This window comes from Callospermophilus lateralis, chromosome 11, assembly GCF_048772815.1.
Source record: "Callospermophilus lateralis isolate mCalLat2 chromosome 11, mCalLat2.hap1, whole genome shotgun sequence".
NCBI classification, from domain to species: Eukaryota; Metazoa; Chordata; class Mammalia; order Rodentia; family Sciuridae; genus Callospermophilus; species Callospermophilus lateralis.
In genome coordinates this window covers 109,078,670-109,097,901 of record NC_135315.1, presented here as the reverse complement: position 1 = coordinate 109,097,901, position 19,232 = coordinate 109,078,670, and the positions used below count along the sequence as shown (strand labels likewise).

The 19,232-nt window shown below is 50.6% G+C and overlaps 1 pseudogene; it reads left to right on the top strand.

The window, feature by feature from the left end:
* Positions 1-1,235: 1,235 nt before the first annotated feature.
* Positions 1,236-19,232, top strand: part of LOC143410756 (leucine-rich repeats and immunoglobulin-like domains protein 1) — a 30,027-nt pseudogene continuing 12,030 nt past the window's right edge.

Genomic DNA, 19,232 nt, shown 5'->3' with positions numbered 1-19,232 from the left:
GTGAAGTAATGCCAGGGAGCCATTACGTGTGGAGATTCCTTATTGGTTGACTGCTGTATCTAGTTTATGCTAATTAAGATAAGCTGTGTGGAATGTATGTATACCGCTCTTGTCCTACAATAAACGGCTCCCACTCCTGCTGTATCAATGTACACAAGTTGTTTGTCACCCCCCAGTTATTTTTTTTAAAGAGAGAGAGTGAGAGAGGGGAGAGAGAGAGAGAGAGAGAGAGAGAGAGAGAGAGAGAGAGAGAGAGAGAATTTTAATATTTATTTTTTAGTTATCGGCGGATACAACATCTTTGTTTGTATGTGGTGCTGAGGATGGAACCCGGGCTGCATGCATGCCAGGTGAGCGCGCTACCGCTTGAGCCACATCCCCAGCCCCCCCCCCAGTTATTTTGCTGCAGCCAGACTGTGGCAGATTACCATAATTTTATCTGTGTGTGTGTGTGTGTGTGTGTGTGTGTGTGTTGTGTGTGTGTGTTTAATCTCCTGTATGTCTCCAGGCCTGGCACATGGGAGGTGTCAGTAGTGATTTCTGAAAGTACGTAGTGATTTGTGAAGTTGGATTAAACTGACCCAGAGAGGTCTGAGGATGTGGCTCAGTGGTGTAGCACTTTCCTAGCATGCATGAGGCCCTGGGTTTAATCCCCAATACTGCACACAGCCATATGACTAAACCTAGGCTGGTGCCTACAAGCCTTTTAAATTATGGCAGTGGACTGGGTCCTGATGATTGCAGAAGGTAATTGGTTTGGAGCTGCCCAATTGCACTGGTACATCCTTTATGGTGGGTATATAGGTAGATGCAGGTAACGCCATGATTGTGTACTTAGAGATCACCCTTATGTTCTTTCCCATACTTTTTTAAACAGCTTGTCCCATATGAGAAAATCCAGCATACTCTCTGAAGCCAGCAGCTGATCATGGATGGGAAGAACAACAGGAAAGCTCATTTTGAATGTCACTAGAGGGTCATGTTATGAAAGAGTGAAACAACTAGTAAAATAGGAAAGAGAATTCTTATACTTTTTTATATTTGATTTAGACACAGGGTCTCACTGAGTTGTTTAGGGCCTCAATAAGCTGAGGCTGGCTTTGAACTCAAGTTCCTCCTGCCTCAGCCTCCTGAGCCACTGGGATTACAGGCATCCACCACTATGCCTGGCTCCTGTAGTTACTCTGCAAAAAGAAATGCCCGAGTCACCTCCACTTGTGTGTTTCAGGCAGCACAACAGGATCCGCAGTGTGAACGGGAGGCAGCTGAAGGCCTACCTTTCCTTGGAAGTGTTGGATCTGAGTTCGAATAATATCATGGAAATTTGGAGCGCCTGCTTTCCCCCTGGACTGTACATGAGAGAGCTGTAAGTGCTTCTGTGGCTGGGGCTGTCTCTCTGCTTCTAGGTCAGCTGGAGGCCTCTCCATTGCCCAGGTCTGTACACAGTCTGCATATTTCACTTCCGCTTTGGTCAGCTTTTTCACTACTGTGTGACTAAAAAAACCCGACCAGAAAATTGTAGAGGAGGAAAAGTTTATTTGGGGGCTGACAGTTTCAGAGGTCTCCATTCATAGACAGCAGGCTCCATCCCTCAGGGCTCAAGGGGAGGCAGGAGGTCATGGAGGAAGAGTGTGGTGGAGGGAAGCAGCATACATGGTGATCAGGAAGCAGAGACAGACTCCACTCTCCAGAGACAAATAGAGACCCAAAGCCATGCCCCCATGCCCCCTCCTCCAGCCACACCCACCTGCCTCCAGCCCCACCACCCAGTTAATCCCATCAGGGGTTCATTCACTGGTTGGGTTAAGGCTCTCACAACCCAGTCATTTCTCCTCTGGACCTTCTTGCACCATCTCACCGTGAGCTTTTGGGAGATACCTCACATCTAAACCATAACAATTTTTCAGCTCTGGGGATGGTACAAGACAGGAGGGATTGGCCTCTGATGCCCACTGATGGAACATTTCCAGTCCCATAGTATTCATCTGTGTTACACCCAAGGTGGACACCTTTGACAGGGAGAGGTGGACTTGCCTGTCCAGGGAGCTCACCCCTCAGACAAAAGAGTTTAAGACTCTGAGGTCTGCCCTGACAACAAAGCCTGCTTTTACTCCCATTTACTGGGCTGCTTCCCAGCAGAGCTTGGAGAGAAGGCTCAGGGGAGCTTAGAGGCCCACTCTGCAGGGAGAGCGCTTTGCATACGCTCCAGCGTCCCACAGTGATCACACAGCTCAAGGGATCTGTCTGGGAAGGCAGCTCCTGGTCCTGTGGGTTCTCAGGACTGTGCTGATGTGTCTCTTACCTGTGTTCGGGCCCCATCTTACCTGCGATGTGGATGGTAGACAAGACTAAAAATGATAAAACCTGCAGCACCCATGGCCTGTGGGTAGGAAAGTGTTGCTCTGGGGAGGAATCTGAAGAGACATTTCCAAATCTGAGTGAGTTTACATTCGCTTTGTCATCACTGTTTTGGAGTCATGTTGGAGCTCATTTGCGAGTCCTGTTTAGAGGTGGTCATGACCCATCTCTTCAGGGAAGATGAACCTTGGCCCCTAGGTTTTCCAAGTTATTCTCAGGCTGCATCAAGGTGCCGAAATCAGGAACAGGAGGCCTTGGCCTTTGTTAACCTCAAGTGGAGCCTGTCCTGAGGTGTCCAGCTGCCGCCCAACACTCCCTTGTTCAGAACCAAGAAACCACCAACTGCGAAATGGAATTGCACTGACCTTCTGTCCCTGCAAGAAAGCAGGAGGGACTTTCTCTTTTGGCAGCTTGTGGCTGCTCTATCTTCTTCCCAGAGGCTGTTATTCTCTAATCTGGAATGTCAAGAACAAACAGTTTGTAGAGAATCCTCATGTGCCCTGTGCTGGGGCTCTGCCTGGTAAAGAATCCAGAGGAGCCTTGTTCCTTCCCCCCAGGGTAGAAGATTCTCTGAGCTTTCTCCTTTTCACTTAGGCGCTGTTTTTTTTGTTGTTGTTGTTGTTGTTTTTGTTTTTTGTTGTTGGTGTTTTGTTTAAAAAAAAAAACACCAAAATTTTGTCTAGGAAAAGCAGTAAGAAGGGTGTTGAGGGGTAACTTCTCATAGGAATACTGATTTATTTTATTCCGTTTATTTTTTCCCTTTTCTTTTCCACTGCTTGCTATGCTTTCACACAGTGTGACACACCTGTCTGTGTTATACACTGCAGTCCGTCTGCTCAGTACAGTCAAAGGAGATGGCCCTGAGAAAGTATTGCTTGTCTTTTTTTGGCGGGGGCGGGGGTACCGGGGATTGAACCAGGGACGCTTAACCACTGAGCCCCATCCCCAGCCCTATTTTGTATTTTATTTAGAGATAGGGTCTCACTGAGTCGCTTAGGGCCTCGCTTTTGCTGAGGCTGGCTTTGAACTCTCAATCCTCCTGCCTCAGCCTCCCAAGCTACTGGGATTACAGGCGTGGAATGGCTTGCTCTCTAAAGAACTTGGCTCAAGTGTCTTTAACTAGAGGGTTTCTTTCAGGTATTTAAAATCATTTAAAGGAATTGGCTTGTACCTACTTATTATGTAAGTCCAAAAATGAGACCCACTTCAGGATTAAAGACTGTTTCCCCAAATCGTGGAATGGAATCTGACCTGGTCTCTGAGCTGACTTTGTGCTTTGTGTAGGGCTTTTCTTGTCGGCCTAGGGTGGCGGGCCAGGTGTGGCCCAAGGTTGGCAGGTTTGCAGGAGGGCTGGGGGTGGAGATGTCTGACGGTCACTCCCGCCCTCTTGGGCCCACTAGCCACAGGTGCTGTATGCTCTGGGCTGAGTGGAGGTTGACCTTGGACTGTCTTGCCACCTGCAGTGCTTTCCCATCCGGGAGTCAGGGCAGGCTCTGAAGCCTCGTGATAACAGACATCTCCTCAGGAAACCTGTCCCTCTGGGTGTGTCTTAGCGTGATTTCCCAGCTCGGATCCAGCTTGGTCTGGTGTCTGTAACAGAACGAGGAAGGCCTCCTACAGCTGTGACATTTTCTCTCCTGACTCGTTCCAGCAACCTGGCCAGCAATTGCATTGGCACCCTGGAGTCAGGAGCATTCGATGGCCTATCACAGTCGCTGCTAACTCTTTGTCTGAGCAAAAACAGAATCACCCAGCTTCCTATAAAAGCATTCAAGTTACCCAGGCTGACACAACTGTGAGTACAGAAACCAGCACTTTAATTAAGGTTATAGCCCAATTTTATGGGGGCCAAACTTCCCCAAGGACCTAGCACCAAATGCAACCCCTACTTCCCCCTCCCACCTTGCCCCCAGTAAAGTTCTGCATGAACTGTAATTAATGCCCCTATGACAACACCTAGTAAAAGCAGATTGGAGCTGGGTCTGGGGCCGGTGGGCCACCTCATCTTGCAGGGATGAGGTCCACTGAGTATGGACGTGCAGGTTCATGCTAGTGTCCTCCTCGATGACATGAGGAATCCTGCTGGTTAGCTGGCGTGGCTAGTGCTTAGGCTGCATGCATTCTGTTTATTTATCTCAGAGGTTTTAGTGTTGGTTTTAAAGGTACCCATAAAATAAGTACCTCAGCCTTGATGGCATCCTCGACATTTCTTGAATTTGGCAGGAAGTTAGCACGGCTAAAGGCGGTAAGCAGGAGATGGCAATTTGTATCTCCTAAATCTTACAAGGTGGTTGATTTATGATTGTCTCTCGCTTTTTTTTTTTTTTTTTTGGTACCAGGGATTGAACTCAGGGGCACTCAAACAATGAGCTACCTCCCCAGCCATATTTTGTATTTTATTTAGAGACAGAGACTCATTGAGTTGCTTAGGGCCTTGCTGAGTTGCTGAGGCTGGCTCTGAACTCACAATCCTCCCATGCCACTGGGATTATAACCCTGTGCTACCATGCTTGGCTCTTGATTGATTGATTGATTGATTGATTGATTGATTTTTGACTTCTTTTTATTATTGGAAGAATAAATGTCAGGAAAACAAGCCAGTAGTGGAAATTTGGTTTAAATTGACGAGAACAGTTGTTGAGGCTCAGTGGGGTGTGGATCCTGGGCTGTCTGCGGAGAAGGTCTCCATGATGCTGAGGAGGTTGGGTCATGAGATGCTCCAGAAATAGTTGGGGGAAACCAGGGCTTTCCCATTAGCTCCATGTGTCTTTCCCTGCCCCTCCAGGCCACCCAGAGTCCTTTTAGTCCCCCGAGGCTCTCTAGTACTAGAGCCAGCAGCTGAATGTGTGTGCTTCATGGGGGTCCCCCGCTGCTCTTGCCCCATACATGGAGATCCCGTCAGATGCCCTGACTGCAAGTGTTCTTGCATTAGATACCCGCAGGCTCACTGGCTGGGAAACTCGGCAGGTGTGTGTGTGTGTGTGTGTGTGTGTGTGTGTGTGTGTGTGTGTGTAATGTGCACAGGAAGGCTCTGACCCTGTGGGCTTCTTCTCTTAGGAACCTCAATCGGAATCAGATTCGGTTGATCCAGGGCCTCACGTTCCAGGGCCTGGACAGCTTGGAAGTGCTGAAGCACCAGAAAAACAACATCAGCAAGCTGATGGATGGCGCTTTCTGTGGGCTGTCCAATATGCATGTGCTGTAAATGTGGGTGGGCCCTGGCAGGGCTCCAGCCCAAGGGTGAGGCCGTGGCCTCTGCACCCTGCCTCTGTGGGGAGTGGGGCAGCCTGTGTGTGTCCATTCAGCTGAGCACTAGGTGAAGAGCAGGCCACCTTTCCTTTTTCTTTCTGTTTCTTTGTTTTGGTACCAGGATTGAACTTGGGGAGGCACTCGACCCCTGAGCCCCATTCCCAGCCCTATTTTGTATTTTATTTAGAGACAAGGTCTCACTGAATTGCTCAGCACCTCACTTTTGCTGAGGCTGGCTTTGAACTTGAGATCCTCCTGTCTCAGCCTCCTGAGCTGCCTTGATTACAGTCCTGTGCCATCGCACCCAGAAGGCCACCTGTCCTTTGAGTCTTCCTGTGGTCCCAACTCAGTGTCTCTGCAGACTCAACCATATCTGTTCATGTTTCCATAGCAGAGTAGGAACATCTCTTGGAGGAGGTTTTTGAATCAGGTCAGGTGTTGCAGGAAGGAGCCCCATTCCTGGGCTTCCTCCCACCGCCACTTCCTCGCTGCAGAACAGATCCTTCCTCACATCCTCTCCACTCCCACACTCCACAGGAAGCTCCTTCTCTCCCCATTTTGGGTTTGACAGTCTTCCTTGATGTGTAGGTTGACCCAAAATATAGTTCATCACAGGAGATTTATTTATGTCTTGTGAGCTCATCAAGGCACTTGGTGCAGATGTGCAGCTTTTATCAAAGGAACATTCTCTTTGGCCAGATAAATCCAATAGCGGAGCTGAGGCCTGCCAGAAACAAAGGCAACATCAAAAAAAAAAAAAGGAGATGAATGTAATCTGCTGTCCTTCAACATTTAATTTGTTTATTTTTCATTAGAGGTCATGCCTCTGCGTGAATGAATCAGAGAGTAAAGGAAAACAGCTGCTGCCTACCCATCATTCGTCCCCTCTCTCCCCCTCCCTCCCCATCCCTGTTCTTCTCCCAGAAGACAGTTGGGTCTTAGCATTTCCTCTTGGTTTTTCTGTTTTCAGGTTTGCGGGTGGTTACTTCCAAGTTGGCACATCTTCACCAGTATCTACCCACTTCTTTCCTTTACTACTTGTCTTTATAACTGAAACCAAGCCCAGAAGCTTAGGTCCAGGCCCCACAGTGTACTTTGCAGAAGCATCTCTGCTTTGCATGACCAGGATGCTAGTGGCTTCTCCTCCTTTGCCACTTCAGCTGGGCTGGAGCTCTGTGGTGCATATTTCAGAACACTCTTCCTTCCTCAAGTCTGTCATTTAGAATCTGAAGTTCTAAGTTGATGATGGTCTGAGGATTAAGAGAATTTTCAGAAGAAAACAGTGTGAGGCTCAACCATTTCATTTTTATGTGGAACAAATTTATACAAATTAGGGCCTGTCATGGTGGTGTATGCCTGTAATCCCAGTGGCTCAGGAGGCTGAGGCAGGAGGATTGCAAGTTTGAGGCCAGCCTCAGCAACTTATCAAGATCCTAAGCAACTCAGCGAGATCCTGTCTCTAAATCAAATATAAAAAAGGGTGGGGGTGTGGCTCAGTGGTTAAGCACCCCTGAGTTCAATCCCTGGTAGCAAAAAAAAGAGCAAAATGTGCATCAGTAACTTCCATGAGAGAAACCAGGTGTCTAGGCAGAGCTGTCATTGGTGAGGATTCTGAGAAGTGAGGGAATGGCACATGAATGCTCTTCATTCAGTGGGGTCATATCCTGAGATGCCCACTGTGAGCTGAGGATGTCATAAGTTGAAAATACACTTAATTCCTATTCCCCAGGGCATCCTAGCTTGTAGCACAACACATGGTAGAGTGTCAGTTGTTTCCTCTGGGTACCACAGGGCTGAGGGGGAGCCATCTGTCTGCCACCGCCAGCATTGAGAAAGGATTGTACCAGTTAGGAAAGATCTAGATTCAGAATTCAAAGCGGAGTTTCTGCAGAATGTGTGTTAGTCTCACACCTTCATTGAGTGTGGACATCACAAGTTGGAATACTGTAAGTCAGGGACCTACTTTGCATACTTAATGAGCTTGTTGGGAGCCAGATCCTCACACTGCCCACAACCCCGAGGTACATTCTCTATTCCCTCTCCATACAGCACCATGAGGTGGATTCTTCTGGATATTTCCATTTTGCAGGTGTTCAGACTCATTAAGCCATCAAAATAGCAAAATCAAGATTTAAATCTTGTAGTCATGGAGCTGGGAGTAGTGGCACACACCTGTAATTCCAGCGTCTCAGGAGGCTGAGGCAGGAGGATCGTGAGTTCAAAGCCAGCCTCAGCAACTTAGCAAAGCCCTAAGCAACTCAGTGAGACCCTTTCTCTAAATAAAAAATATAAGTAGGGCTGGGACTGGGGCTCAGTGGTTAAGCACTCCTGGGTTCAATCCTGGGTACCAGAAAAACAAAAATCATACAGTCATTGGACCCCAGAGCTAATGCCATGTCTCCTGGCACAGTGGATTTTTTCAGTTGGATGAGGATAAGGGCTGCCTCCCTTTTCCCCTCCTCTCTCTGTTCCTCTCCTGGCTTTGCCCTTGCTGAGAGCTCCTCTGCCCACTCATCTGCCTGGTTCACTTTGACTTAGCTGAAAGTGACTTATGGCTAACATCCCCTGCCCTTCCAAACTTTCTGAGTATGTCTTGGCCTGCAGACCCTCCACTGGGGTCTGCCTGTCTTCTCTCCACCATGTGTATGCACACCAGGGGGTCTCCATGCTTCCCATGTGCTCTTACACCCTCAGTGTGACCGCCGTGTCTGATCGGAGTGCTGACCAGGCACACTCCGGGTATTGGGTAAAGGTTGGACCCCTTTGACCCCGGGCACTGTCATTGCAGACACCTCGAGCACAACAGCCTGGTGGAAGTGAACAGCGGCTCCCTCTTTGGCCTCACGGCCCTGCACCAGCTGCACCTTGGCCACAACTCCATCTCATGCATCCACCACGATGGCTGGAACTTCTGTCAGAAGCTGCGTGAGTTGTAAGTGCCCTCAGCTTTGGTCTGTGGAGGCAGATCCTCCAGAGCCCAGAGAGTAGTGGACTAAGAAGGGGTGTAGGCCTCGGGGGCAAAGGCAGCTCAGAGGCAGGCAGGCCAGTGGCCCTGTTCTGGCAGAAAGAAGGATAGATGTCCAGGCCAGCCAGGCCCAAAGCAGGAATGTCAGGTCTTTGAGCTCCAGGCCCTTCCTACCTCCTATTTTTGAAATAACAGAGGTGCAGCCTGTCGGTCCCCATGAAGAGCCTCTGTCCCCAGGGATTTCATGGGTGTGGAAAAAGCTCCTGAAGTCAAGGGCTCTGTCTGGGAAGGGCAACCTAAAGAACCCTTCTCACTGTAGCTTCTTGCAGAGTGATGGTACCTTAGGCCTCTGGGCCATGGTGTGGCACACCTGTAATGCCAGTGACCTGGGAGGCCAAGGCAGGAGTATCACAAGTTTGAGGCCAGCCTCAGCAAATTAGTGGGACCTATTTCAAAAAAAAAGAAGCTGGCAATGTGGCTCAGTGGTAGAGCACCCCTGGGTTCAAGCCCCAGTACGAGAGAGAGAGAGAGAGAGAGAGAGAGAGAGAGAGAGAAACAGTGTGTTTGAACCACACTGGGATCATGAACAGAGCAATGGCGACCCACTGACTGGAAGAATCTGTGTGTCCTCAGCGCTTGCACCTCAGTCAGCTTCCCCAGGGACCTGGCTCTTCCCTTTACCTGTCGTGCCTGGTGGAGGAGGTGGATGTGCATGGAGGCTCACAGTGTCCCCCCACCCTCCATTCCTTTGGAAGATACCCAGGCAGGACACCCAGGCTGGGCCTGAGGGCACCTGAGCTCACTATTGGCCAAGCTGAGAGCCACAGTGGTGACCCCTGGAGAGGGAACCTGGGTCCCCTCTCTGTGGTCCCCTCTCTGTCCTGCATGCACAGCCGGAGCTGCATAGCCAAAGGTCAGAGAACATGGCCATGTTCCCGTGTCTGCACCCGTTTCTAGATTTCTGCTTGTGTTGGGGGAACAGGTCCTCGCTAGGTGGAAATTTTCAGTTTCATAATGCTCTAGTTTAGTCCGGTTGGGTTTCCTTATTTTTCAGGAGAGTTTGGGAGGGTTTTCTCCTTTCCCACTTTTCATAGGCTTGGCCTAGAAAAATCGTCACTTAATGTGAGCAAGCGTATGGGTGCCAGGCACACTCACAGGGACCTGGAACTTCATGCTGCGCTTGCAGCCCGAGTCCTTAACTGGTCCCTCCCGTTGTGTGTCCCTTGCATCTCGGGCCCACAAGCATCCCTCTGCTGACCTGGCGTTTCAGTCTCTTTGGGACAGTGGTCAGAGCATGTGCCATGCAACAGCCTGCCTCTCCCTCCCGCTCACTGCCCTTGGACTTGGGGTGTTAGATTCACCCTCCTGGTGCTTTAGGGTGCTGCTTCCTTCCTCTTGTGGTATCGGATGGCACACTCTTTGCTCAGGTGAGGACCGCATGAGGGAACTCCAGGGACACGTGGTTCTCTGTTGTCCTAGTCAGGGAGCCCTGGGGAAGCAGGGCAGGTTGAGTCCCACAGTCCTGAGCCTGTCTAGTTCCTAGGGTGAGGAGCCACCGTCCCGTGACTCAGCAGAGGGTGTGTGACCTCCTGGGAGAAGCTGTGCTCCAGAGCCTTGATGGGGCTTTGAGCTCCCTGCTCCCCTTTCTCGCTGTGGACCGCTGTCTGCTGTGCCCTTTAGAGGGACCGGGGGTCACTGCAGCGTGCCATGACCAGTCCTAGAAGCTTGTCCCGTTCTCAGGTCACCTCAGAGGCAGGCTGAGGGTTGCTTTCCCGCCCCTCCCCTAAGCCAAATTCCTTAAATGCAGGTGAGGATATAATTTTGGTCTTTTGCCAGGTTTTGTGACTGACAGACACCATGACTTATTTCTCCAGCAGGGAAAGAAGGCTGCCTGCTGCCCCCTTTAAAAACTCATTAATCTTCACTGATACTATTTTTCTTCTTCCTGACCCAGCCCAAACTTCCCATTTTTCAACCAGAGGTGACCGTATGCCAAGAGACCAGTGCCAGGGTTGTGTCAGAAATGCAAGGGTGTCTGAAAGGAGGGTTGGAGTCTCACATGCAGGCTAAATGGATGATTTGGGGCGTGTCCTGTCCTGCTCACAGGGAGGGTAGGTGACACTCAGGCCAGAGCCTCCAGCCTGAGGCTGAGGCCCTGCAGTGGTTGTCCCAGGCAGGGATGCATGGCGCCCTCTGCTGTCCAGTGCGTGGAGTGGCAGCATCTGACCCACAAGGGGCCTATCCAGGGTGTCGGGCCTCTGCCAAGAAAGGTCTGAATCAGGACCAGCCTGGACACCAGCAGGGAGGTTTTGTATTGCATGACCTTGTGCCATCCCCACAGTTTAATCACACTGGGACCTGCACAGCCATCCCTGTTGTTAGGCCAGGTGGATGACCTAGCTGCACGTCCACTGTGAGATACTCCCTGCCCACGGAGACCCCATGGGTTGTTGTAAGCAAGTCTGTGAAGCCTGATAATGACCTGTGCCCCTCCACCTCCCCAGGATTCTGTCCTTCAACAACCTCACACGGCTGGACAAGGAGAGCCTGGCCAAGCTGGGCAGTTTGAGCATCCTGCGCCTCAGCCACAACTCCATCAGCCACATCACCGAAGGCGCCTTCAAGGGACTCAAGAACCTGCGCATCTTGTATGGCATTCACTGTGAGGGTGACCAAGCGATGGGGTCCTGGGCAGGACAGCAGAAGAGGACAGAGCCGGCCCCCGAAGGCCTCTCTGGGAGTTCTCTGAACTCCACTCCCAATGGCTTTGGGTGGGAATTGGACCCCAAGCTGATGTGTTATGTGTGCATAGCTGATATTGAATGTCTTGTTCCCCTGGGATGGTGCCTGAGGGAATGACAACATTAAAGTGTGGTGCCATGAAGCAGAAGCTGCACATTGTGCCTGTCAGGACGCTGGGTCCTGCTGTTGAAGTGAGTGTCCCCAGGTCGGCAACCACTGCCACACTGTCCCTGCAATCATTTTTTTTTTCTTTCTTTCAGTACCAGTGATGAAACTCAGGGGCACTCGACCACTGAGCCACGTCCCCAGCCCTATTTTCTATTTTATTTAGAGACAGGGTCTCACAGAGTTGCTTAGTGCCTCGCTTTTTGCTGAGGCTGTCTTTGAACTCATGATCCTCCTGCCTCAGCCTCCTGAGCCCTGGGGACTACAGGCATGCAACACTGGGCCCAGCTTCATTTTTTTAAACCCTCTATATCTTTTCTCAAAGTCATGGCAGAAAACTAGTTCAAAAACTAGTGCAAAAACTCCTTTGTTACACTTGGTGTCCAGTGTGCCTCATTTCCAAAAGAGGTGGAGTTGGGGACTCTGTATCTTTCCTTGTCCTCATTAGGGAGTCATTCAACCAGGTGGAGGTGACAATGCCATGTCCCTCTAAGTGTCCCATTAGGTAAGTCACCAGAAGTCATCGCAGATGCTTTTCTGGGATTGTTGGCCTCAGACAGTTTCCAAACCATCAGCAGAAAGCACCCAGAGCGGGGTGTGTGATTTTCAGCAGACAGTGGTGGTGGGCTCTGAGGCCCCTGTCCTAGGCATGAGTTCCCGGTGGACAGGGGCTTGCTGCAGGCAACTGGGACAGGAAGCTCCTCTGCAGTTGTACCTGGTGGAGCTGGTTTTAAAGTGGGGGCAGTGGAGTCACTGCCTGGGGGAGCAAAGCACCCCAGGCAAAGCTATTCAAGCTGAAGTCCTACAAGGCCAGGATAAGGAGGCCAGGCATTGAGACTTAGCAGGCCGGAGGAAGAGGAAAAGGTTGGCAGCAGGAGTGGGCACACAGGCACACAGAGGCACCGCCCCAGGCCTGGGTTCATTCAGTCTGAAGATAATAGGCAGGAACTGTGGGAAGGAGAAGCCCCTCCAGCAGCCGACTTTGCTCAAGCAAGGTCACAGTAAATGGTTCACCTTCAGTCAGAGCTCCCTTCCCTCTAGCACCATCCATTCCAGTTCTTCCTGGGAGCCAAGAGCATCCCTTTCTGTTCCTGGCCCTTGTGCAAGGGCTCAGGAGAGGGAAGGGCAGGCATGAGGGCCTGGTGGAAAGTTGGAGATGGCAGAGTGCATGCAGAATAGGGCCTTGCTACCAGGTGCGATGTCCCGCCTGGGCACTTTGACCTGCCCTTGGATTCTGGGAAGCAGGCTGAGTCACTGGCCTTGGGATTTGCTCTGCTGGAGGAGCCTGGCCTGTCTAGTTGGCCCCATCTCTCCCACCCTGGCGAGTGAGTCACAAGTCTGACTCAGCACCCAGATGTCCTCCCTGGCTCAATGTCTAGCTCTCTGCAGGCCATGTAAGGAGATGGGCTCTGGGCCCCAGACTCACCAGCCAGCATGCAGGGCACAAGGCCAGGGTTCCTTTCTTTACTGCTCAATTTTTTTCTTCTACGTGCCTTGTTCCAGATTCTTGGTTGGGTCAAAAAAAGGGACTCTGGTTGAGTTAGAAAAGATAGGAACCTCAAGGAACTTGTCAACCAATCCTCCATGCCACGGCCAGGTGTCTACTCTGTGCAGGCAGATTACAAACTGGGCTTTCCTAAATGTGCTCTGTACTGCTTCCCACCCCCAGGCCTAGCCAGGGAAAGCTGCTTGTTTGGGGTGTGCATCATTTGCATTGGAAGGCCGTGGGAGCCTAGCCACGCTGCAGGCTGTACAGAGTGGGGCCTGCTTCACAGAGCCGGACTCCTCATGATTGTACAGGACACTGGGCCCCCTAGAGTGCACCTGGGTGCCTTGAGCAGTGAAGTAGAAACCCAGTGTAAAGCAGTTCTTCTGTCCCCGAAGAGAGTGGGAGAGGGAAATCCTGGGAACTGAATTAGAACAAACTATATCCCATGCTTTAAAAATGATGCCATATTCTGTTGTCATGTAGAACTAATGAAAAAAAGTAGGTTGAGGGCTGGGGATGTGGCTCAAGTGGTAGCGTGCTCGCCTGGCGTGCGTGAGGCCCGGGTTCGATCCTCAGCACCACATACAAACAAAGATGTTGTGCCTGCTGATAACTAAAAAATAAATATTAAAACTCTCTCTCTCTCTCTCTCTCTCTCTCTCTCTCTCTCTCTCTCTCTCAAATAAAGTAGGTTGAGGGTTGTGACTGAGAGGTTCATGCTCTGTCTTCTCCCCAGGGACCTGGACCATAATGAGATCTCAGGCACATTAGAGGACACCAGTGTGCCTTCACAGGCCTCGACAGCCTTATCAAGCTGTGAGTATTTCTGAGTACCTGGCTCTCTGAGCGCTGGCATGCACTGGAACCCCCTTGGACAGCTCCCTTGTCCTGTGTCTGAGTCCTGCAGCAGAAAGTGGGCTCTACCCTGGTGTGGTGGTGCACGCCGGTGCATGCCTGTAATCCCAGTGGCTCAGGAGGCTGAGGCAGGAGGATCACGAGTTCAAAGCCAGCCTCAGCAACTTAGCGAGTCCCTAAGCAACTCATTGAGACCCTGTCTCTAAATAAAGTATTAAATAGGGCTGGGGATTTGGCTGAGTGGTTAAGTGCCCCTGGGTTCAATCCCCTGATACCAAAAAAAAAAAAAAAGAAAATAATTTGATGCCTGTGATTTGGATTTGAAATAATCCAGCTGGATTAGAAAATGGTGAAAGAGTAGAGGTAGAGGTGATAATGAGATTGGCACAATCTGATGACACCTGTGGGTGTGTGGCAGCCACCTGGGGTTCACGATACTCTTTTGTCTGCTGTCATGGTATGCGAAGACTTTGCATTAGACAGGAAAGAGAAAAGTGGATCTTGGTGCGCAGCTCTAGGTTGACCACTGTGCTTGGTGTTGAGTGACCACTTAAGGAGGGAACCATGCTGCTTGGATCCCCTCCTCTGCTGGGTTTCCTCCCAGTGTCACTGGGAGCTCTGTGGCATGGCTGTGCTGGAAGATGTGGCCACCACACTGCGTTGCCCCATCTCGATGGGCTGGCCCCAGTCTGCAGGCTCCCCTGGGCAGTGTGCAGCATGCCAGCACAGAGGAGCCATGTGGAGTCCCAGAGAGGTGGCCTGGACCTGCCTTTGGAGAGCTTGAGAGGCTGGTCTTGCTGGATCTGCCTCTGAATGGGGAGGTGAGCTACTCCTGAGGTCCTTCCTAGCTCACCACTGGGCAGGCCTAAATAAAGTTGTTTTCTCACTAAGAGCAGCAGAGCCCTCTGTGACAACCAGGTGGACGTTGCCCTTCCTTGTTCCAGGTTTTGAGCTCAGGTAGTCCCTCAAGCCCAGCCATTGATAGTTCTTCAATCTGGCTTTCTGGTGCTGCTGGAGTGTTCCTTTCCCCCAGGTTTGTGGGATTGTCATACTCTCCCACTCCAGAGATCCTGTTCTAAAATGGCTCTGGTGTCACCTGCTGGGGACCTGCACAGGTAGTATATGAGGAGAGAAGGAAGAATTTCTGGACCCCAGGAGAGGCAGTTCAATGGCAATGTTAGTGACATGGGGAGGACAGGCGATGCAGGGGTCTGCCCTGTGCCTGGGGCGTTCTTTGGGAGGCTGGGTGGGAGCAGAGGTCCATGTAAAGGGAGTGTCGGGGGAGATGCAGAGCCACTGGGTTCCCATGAGGTAGGAGGTCCTGTAGCTAGTGGGCAGGGCCTTCATAGTGGGATTCATGGGGAAAGGGGTTTGTGCATGTCATTGCTAGTCCCAGGGACATGAGTGCCACTGCACCATCCCCCTGTGCCTTGCCACTGTGGCTTGGGAAAGCACTAATCCAGCCTTTGGGAGCCTATGACTGACTGGCCAGGAGACTCATGAGGGGCCAGCCATCCCTTCCCTGGGATCCCTGACTGTGGGACAAGAACATCCCTCCAGCAGAGAGCTCCAGTTCCCCTTTGCCCACCCAGTGGCTGTTTGTTAGAACCACTGCAGTGTCTAGCTGGAGCGCCACCCAGCCCCCACACGCCAGCAGGGAGAAGGTGAAGGCCTGTTTTAGTCCACACACAGCACGACGTGCCCTGCGAAATTGAGAATTCATTTTATTGTTATTGTCACCATTAGGAATAACAGCCTGGCCTCACTGTAAAAAGGGTCAACGTGACTAATATGGAGTGGATGAAATAAAGCCTGGCATTTCCCTGGATCTGGTTTACAGTCTAGATGATCAGCGCCATGCGTTTTTACTAGGACCTGGGGTGCACGGTTCCTCAGCCTGCGGGGGATCTGAGCAAGTGGAGAGTTTGGCAGTGCCCTCAGCCTTGCTTGGAGTTTGGTGCCCCCCCTGAGTCGTTATTTGTTGGAGCCCTGTGGCATGGCTGCCCCAGACATTGGCCTGTGGGCTGGTGGTGTCTGGGGAGCAGGTGGAGCAGCCTTCCCTGTCCGAGCTCTGGGTCCTGGCTTGGCCTGTACTCTCGAGGACACCTGCTGCTTTTGCTCTGTTGCTGTTAGGTTGAAGCTCAGACAGCTGGCAATGGCCTGACCCTGCCATTTTTTATTTTGGGGAGCTCACCTTCCCTTTCCTGGCATCCCTGAGGAGGACTTGGTGCTCAAGGGCTTCTCTGGAGGGAGGTAGAACTGGCCTTTGTATTCCACATTTCTTACCTGGTTCTTGGTAGGACCCATGTCTGATGGATTGACATCATATAAAATCTGGGATCTTGCTCAAAAACCACAGCACAGGGCATCTTCTGCAGGCTGAGATGGCAGGATGTATCTCAGGTGCAAAGAGCTATGGAGCCACCCTGACAAGCCACCCATTTTCCTATCCCCTTCTTGCCTCTTTTGGGAACCATTATCCCTGGAACACAGTTCTAAGAAGTGGGCAGCAGCTTTCAGATCCATAGTTTTCATTACCTTCTCTGTTTCTCCTCACTGAGAGACTACCCAGCCTGCCTCTTGTGATTCTATTTCCTGCCTCACCCCCAACCCCCTTCAGGGGCCCTTGGAGACAGAGGGCCAGGTGGGACAAGTGTGTGTCCAATGGGTATTAGTTATGTAGGACAGTAGAGTGTACTTTGACATATCATACATATGTCAGATCATCATGGAGTCTAACTTCCCATTCTTGTGGTTGGACATTATGTGGAGTTTCCCTGGTCATGTGTTCATATATGAACACAGGAAAGGTCTGTCCCATTCATTCTACTGTCTTTCCCATTCCCATCCTCTCCCTTCTCCTCATTTCCCTTTTTCTAATGCAATAGATTTCTATTATTCCCCCAACCGTCCTTGTTGTGGGCTAGCATTCACAATTCAGAGTGAATATTTGACCTTTGTTTTTTGGGATGAACTCATTTCACTTAACACAATAGTCTCTGGTTTTATCCTTTTACCTGCAAATGCCATAATTTCATTCTTTAAGGCTGAGTAATATCCCATTGTGTATGTACACTGTATTTTCTTTATCCATTCATCTGTTGAAGGGCACCTAGGTTGGTTCCATAGCTTAGCTATTGTGAATGGGGCTGCTATAAACATTGATGTGACCATGTCACTGTAGTATGCTGATTTTACGCCCTTTGGATATAGACTAAGGAGTGGGATACCTGGATCAAATGATGGTTCCATTCCAAGTTTTCTGAGGAATCTCCAGACTGCTTTCCAGAGTGGTTGCACCAATTTGCAGTCCCACCAGGAATGTATGGGGTGCCTTTTTCCCACATCCTCACCAACACTTATTGTTAGTTGTATTCTTAATGATCGCTATTCTGACCGAAGTGAGATGGAGTCTGCAGGGGGCCTTTGTAGGCCCTAAAGTGAATGCACCTTCAGCCTGTCATTGCTCCTGAATTCTAATAGAGGGAAAAGTGTTTCCTCTCAGTAGGGGCAGGACTGTGTGTGTCCACCCTGGGATCTTAGTGCAGGTCAGCTTCCCCTGCCTCTCACTAGACAGGCTGACTGTGTGTTATTTCTCCCCCCTTTTCCCCCACCCTGTCTCTTCCTGGATGTTTGGAATCTGCAGGACTCTGTTTGGGAACAAGATCAAGTCCGTGGCTAAGAGAGCGTTCTCGGGGCTGGAAGGACTGGAGCACCTGTGAGTATCTTGCCAGACCTTGCCTGACCCCCAGGCCTGCCAAGGGTGGCCATGGCAAAGTCAGCTAGAATTGAATGGCATCTTTGTAAACTGAGAAACAGACTGTTTAGAAGCAGCAGCTGCTGGCCCTTATCTTGCCTGTGCCAGAGCAATCACAAAACACATGGCCAGTCGATGTGATACCCATGAATGCAGCTGGTGTGTAGACAATACCTTCCTCCCTCCAGTGCCCTGTGTCGCTGCTTCCCCCTCTCCTCCCTGGGCCCTGGTCTCCTCATCACCCCCAGAAGGCCAGCCATCAGAGTGACACATACCCCACCCCACTGGGAGCTTCTCTGCCTGGCCCTGGGAGTAAGGGGACCAGCCAGCCCTGAGACCTTCACATCCTTCTGGGGTAGCTCCTTCGAGTGGGTGGGCTTGAGTCTGTTTTTTCTTTGCACCAAGTTCAACCCCTGTTCTTCTGGGAGAGCCTGTGGCAGTTGACTTGCTGAGCAGGCCTGCACCCGCCTCTGCACTGCCCCTCAGACAGGTTGGGTCCCCGTGTCACTGCATGTGCTGTATCAACACTTGTGAGAGCCACCTCCTGTGGAGTTATCACCTCTGGGTCACATGAAACCAAGGCTGTCACGGAAAACCTCCGAGTCTCCTGGCTCAGACACAGGGCTGGCTGGAAGGGCACCTGGGGTTTCTTGGCACAAGTCCTTGTGTTGTGTTTCAGGGACCTGGGAGAGAATGCCATCAGGTCTGTGCAGCTGGACACCTTTATCAAAATGAGGAATCTTAAGAAACTGAGGCTTCCTGGGGCCTTTGTGATTATGAGGAAGAACTTCCAGAGTAACAAACCCTTGTAATTGCTTTATGCTCACATTTTTAATAGCTATGATCGTTTATGGGTAGATGCAAGTTAAACTGTTTTAAAAAAATACTATGGGGAAGCTGGCTTGGTGATGCACGCCTATCATCCCAGCAGCTCAGGAGGCTGAGGCAGAAGGATTGCAAGTTCAAAGCCAGCCTCAGCAACTTATTGTGGCTCTAAGCAACTCAGTGAGACCCTGTCTCTAAATAAAAAAAAATAATAATAAAAGGGCTGAGGATGTGGCTCAGTGCTTAAGTGCTCTGGGTTCAGACATTGCAGGATTATCAGGCCATAAAATGCCACCCGTCCCATCCCTCCCACAGCCTGGATTAACTTTGAAAATGATAAGCTAAGGGAAAGTTGTCAGTGACAAAGGACCGCAGATTCTATGACCCAGTCACAGGGAAGTCCCAGGACAGAGAGATCTGTAGAGGTAAGACGTGCCCTAGGAGGTGCTCCAGCCTGGGGAGAGATGGAGAGAGAAGGGGAGTAGCTACAAAGTGCTTCTTCATGAGGTGACAAAGATATCTCAAAATTGACTGTGGTCATGATGACACCTACTCGTGAATGCACCACAGACCATTAAGTTGTGAACTTGAAATGGGCGAGCTGTAGTATAGGTGAATTGTTGCTCAGTAAAGCTCTGTGTGTGTGTGTGTGTTATAAATATAATTTTTACATGTCATAAAAATGTGTCTCTTTAAAACATGAACTTTGGATTTAGAGTCTTCAAAATTTGTGTCCTCACTGATTTATAACATTTTCATCACTTCTGAAAGAAACCACAACCCCACAAGTTAGCAGGCATTCCCTCTTCTCCTGGCCACCAGCCGTG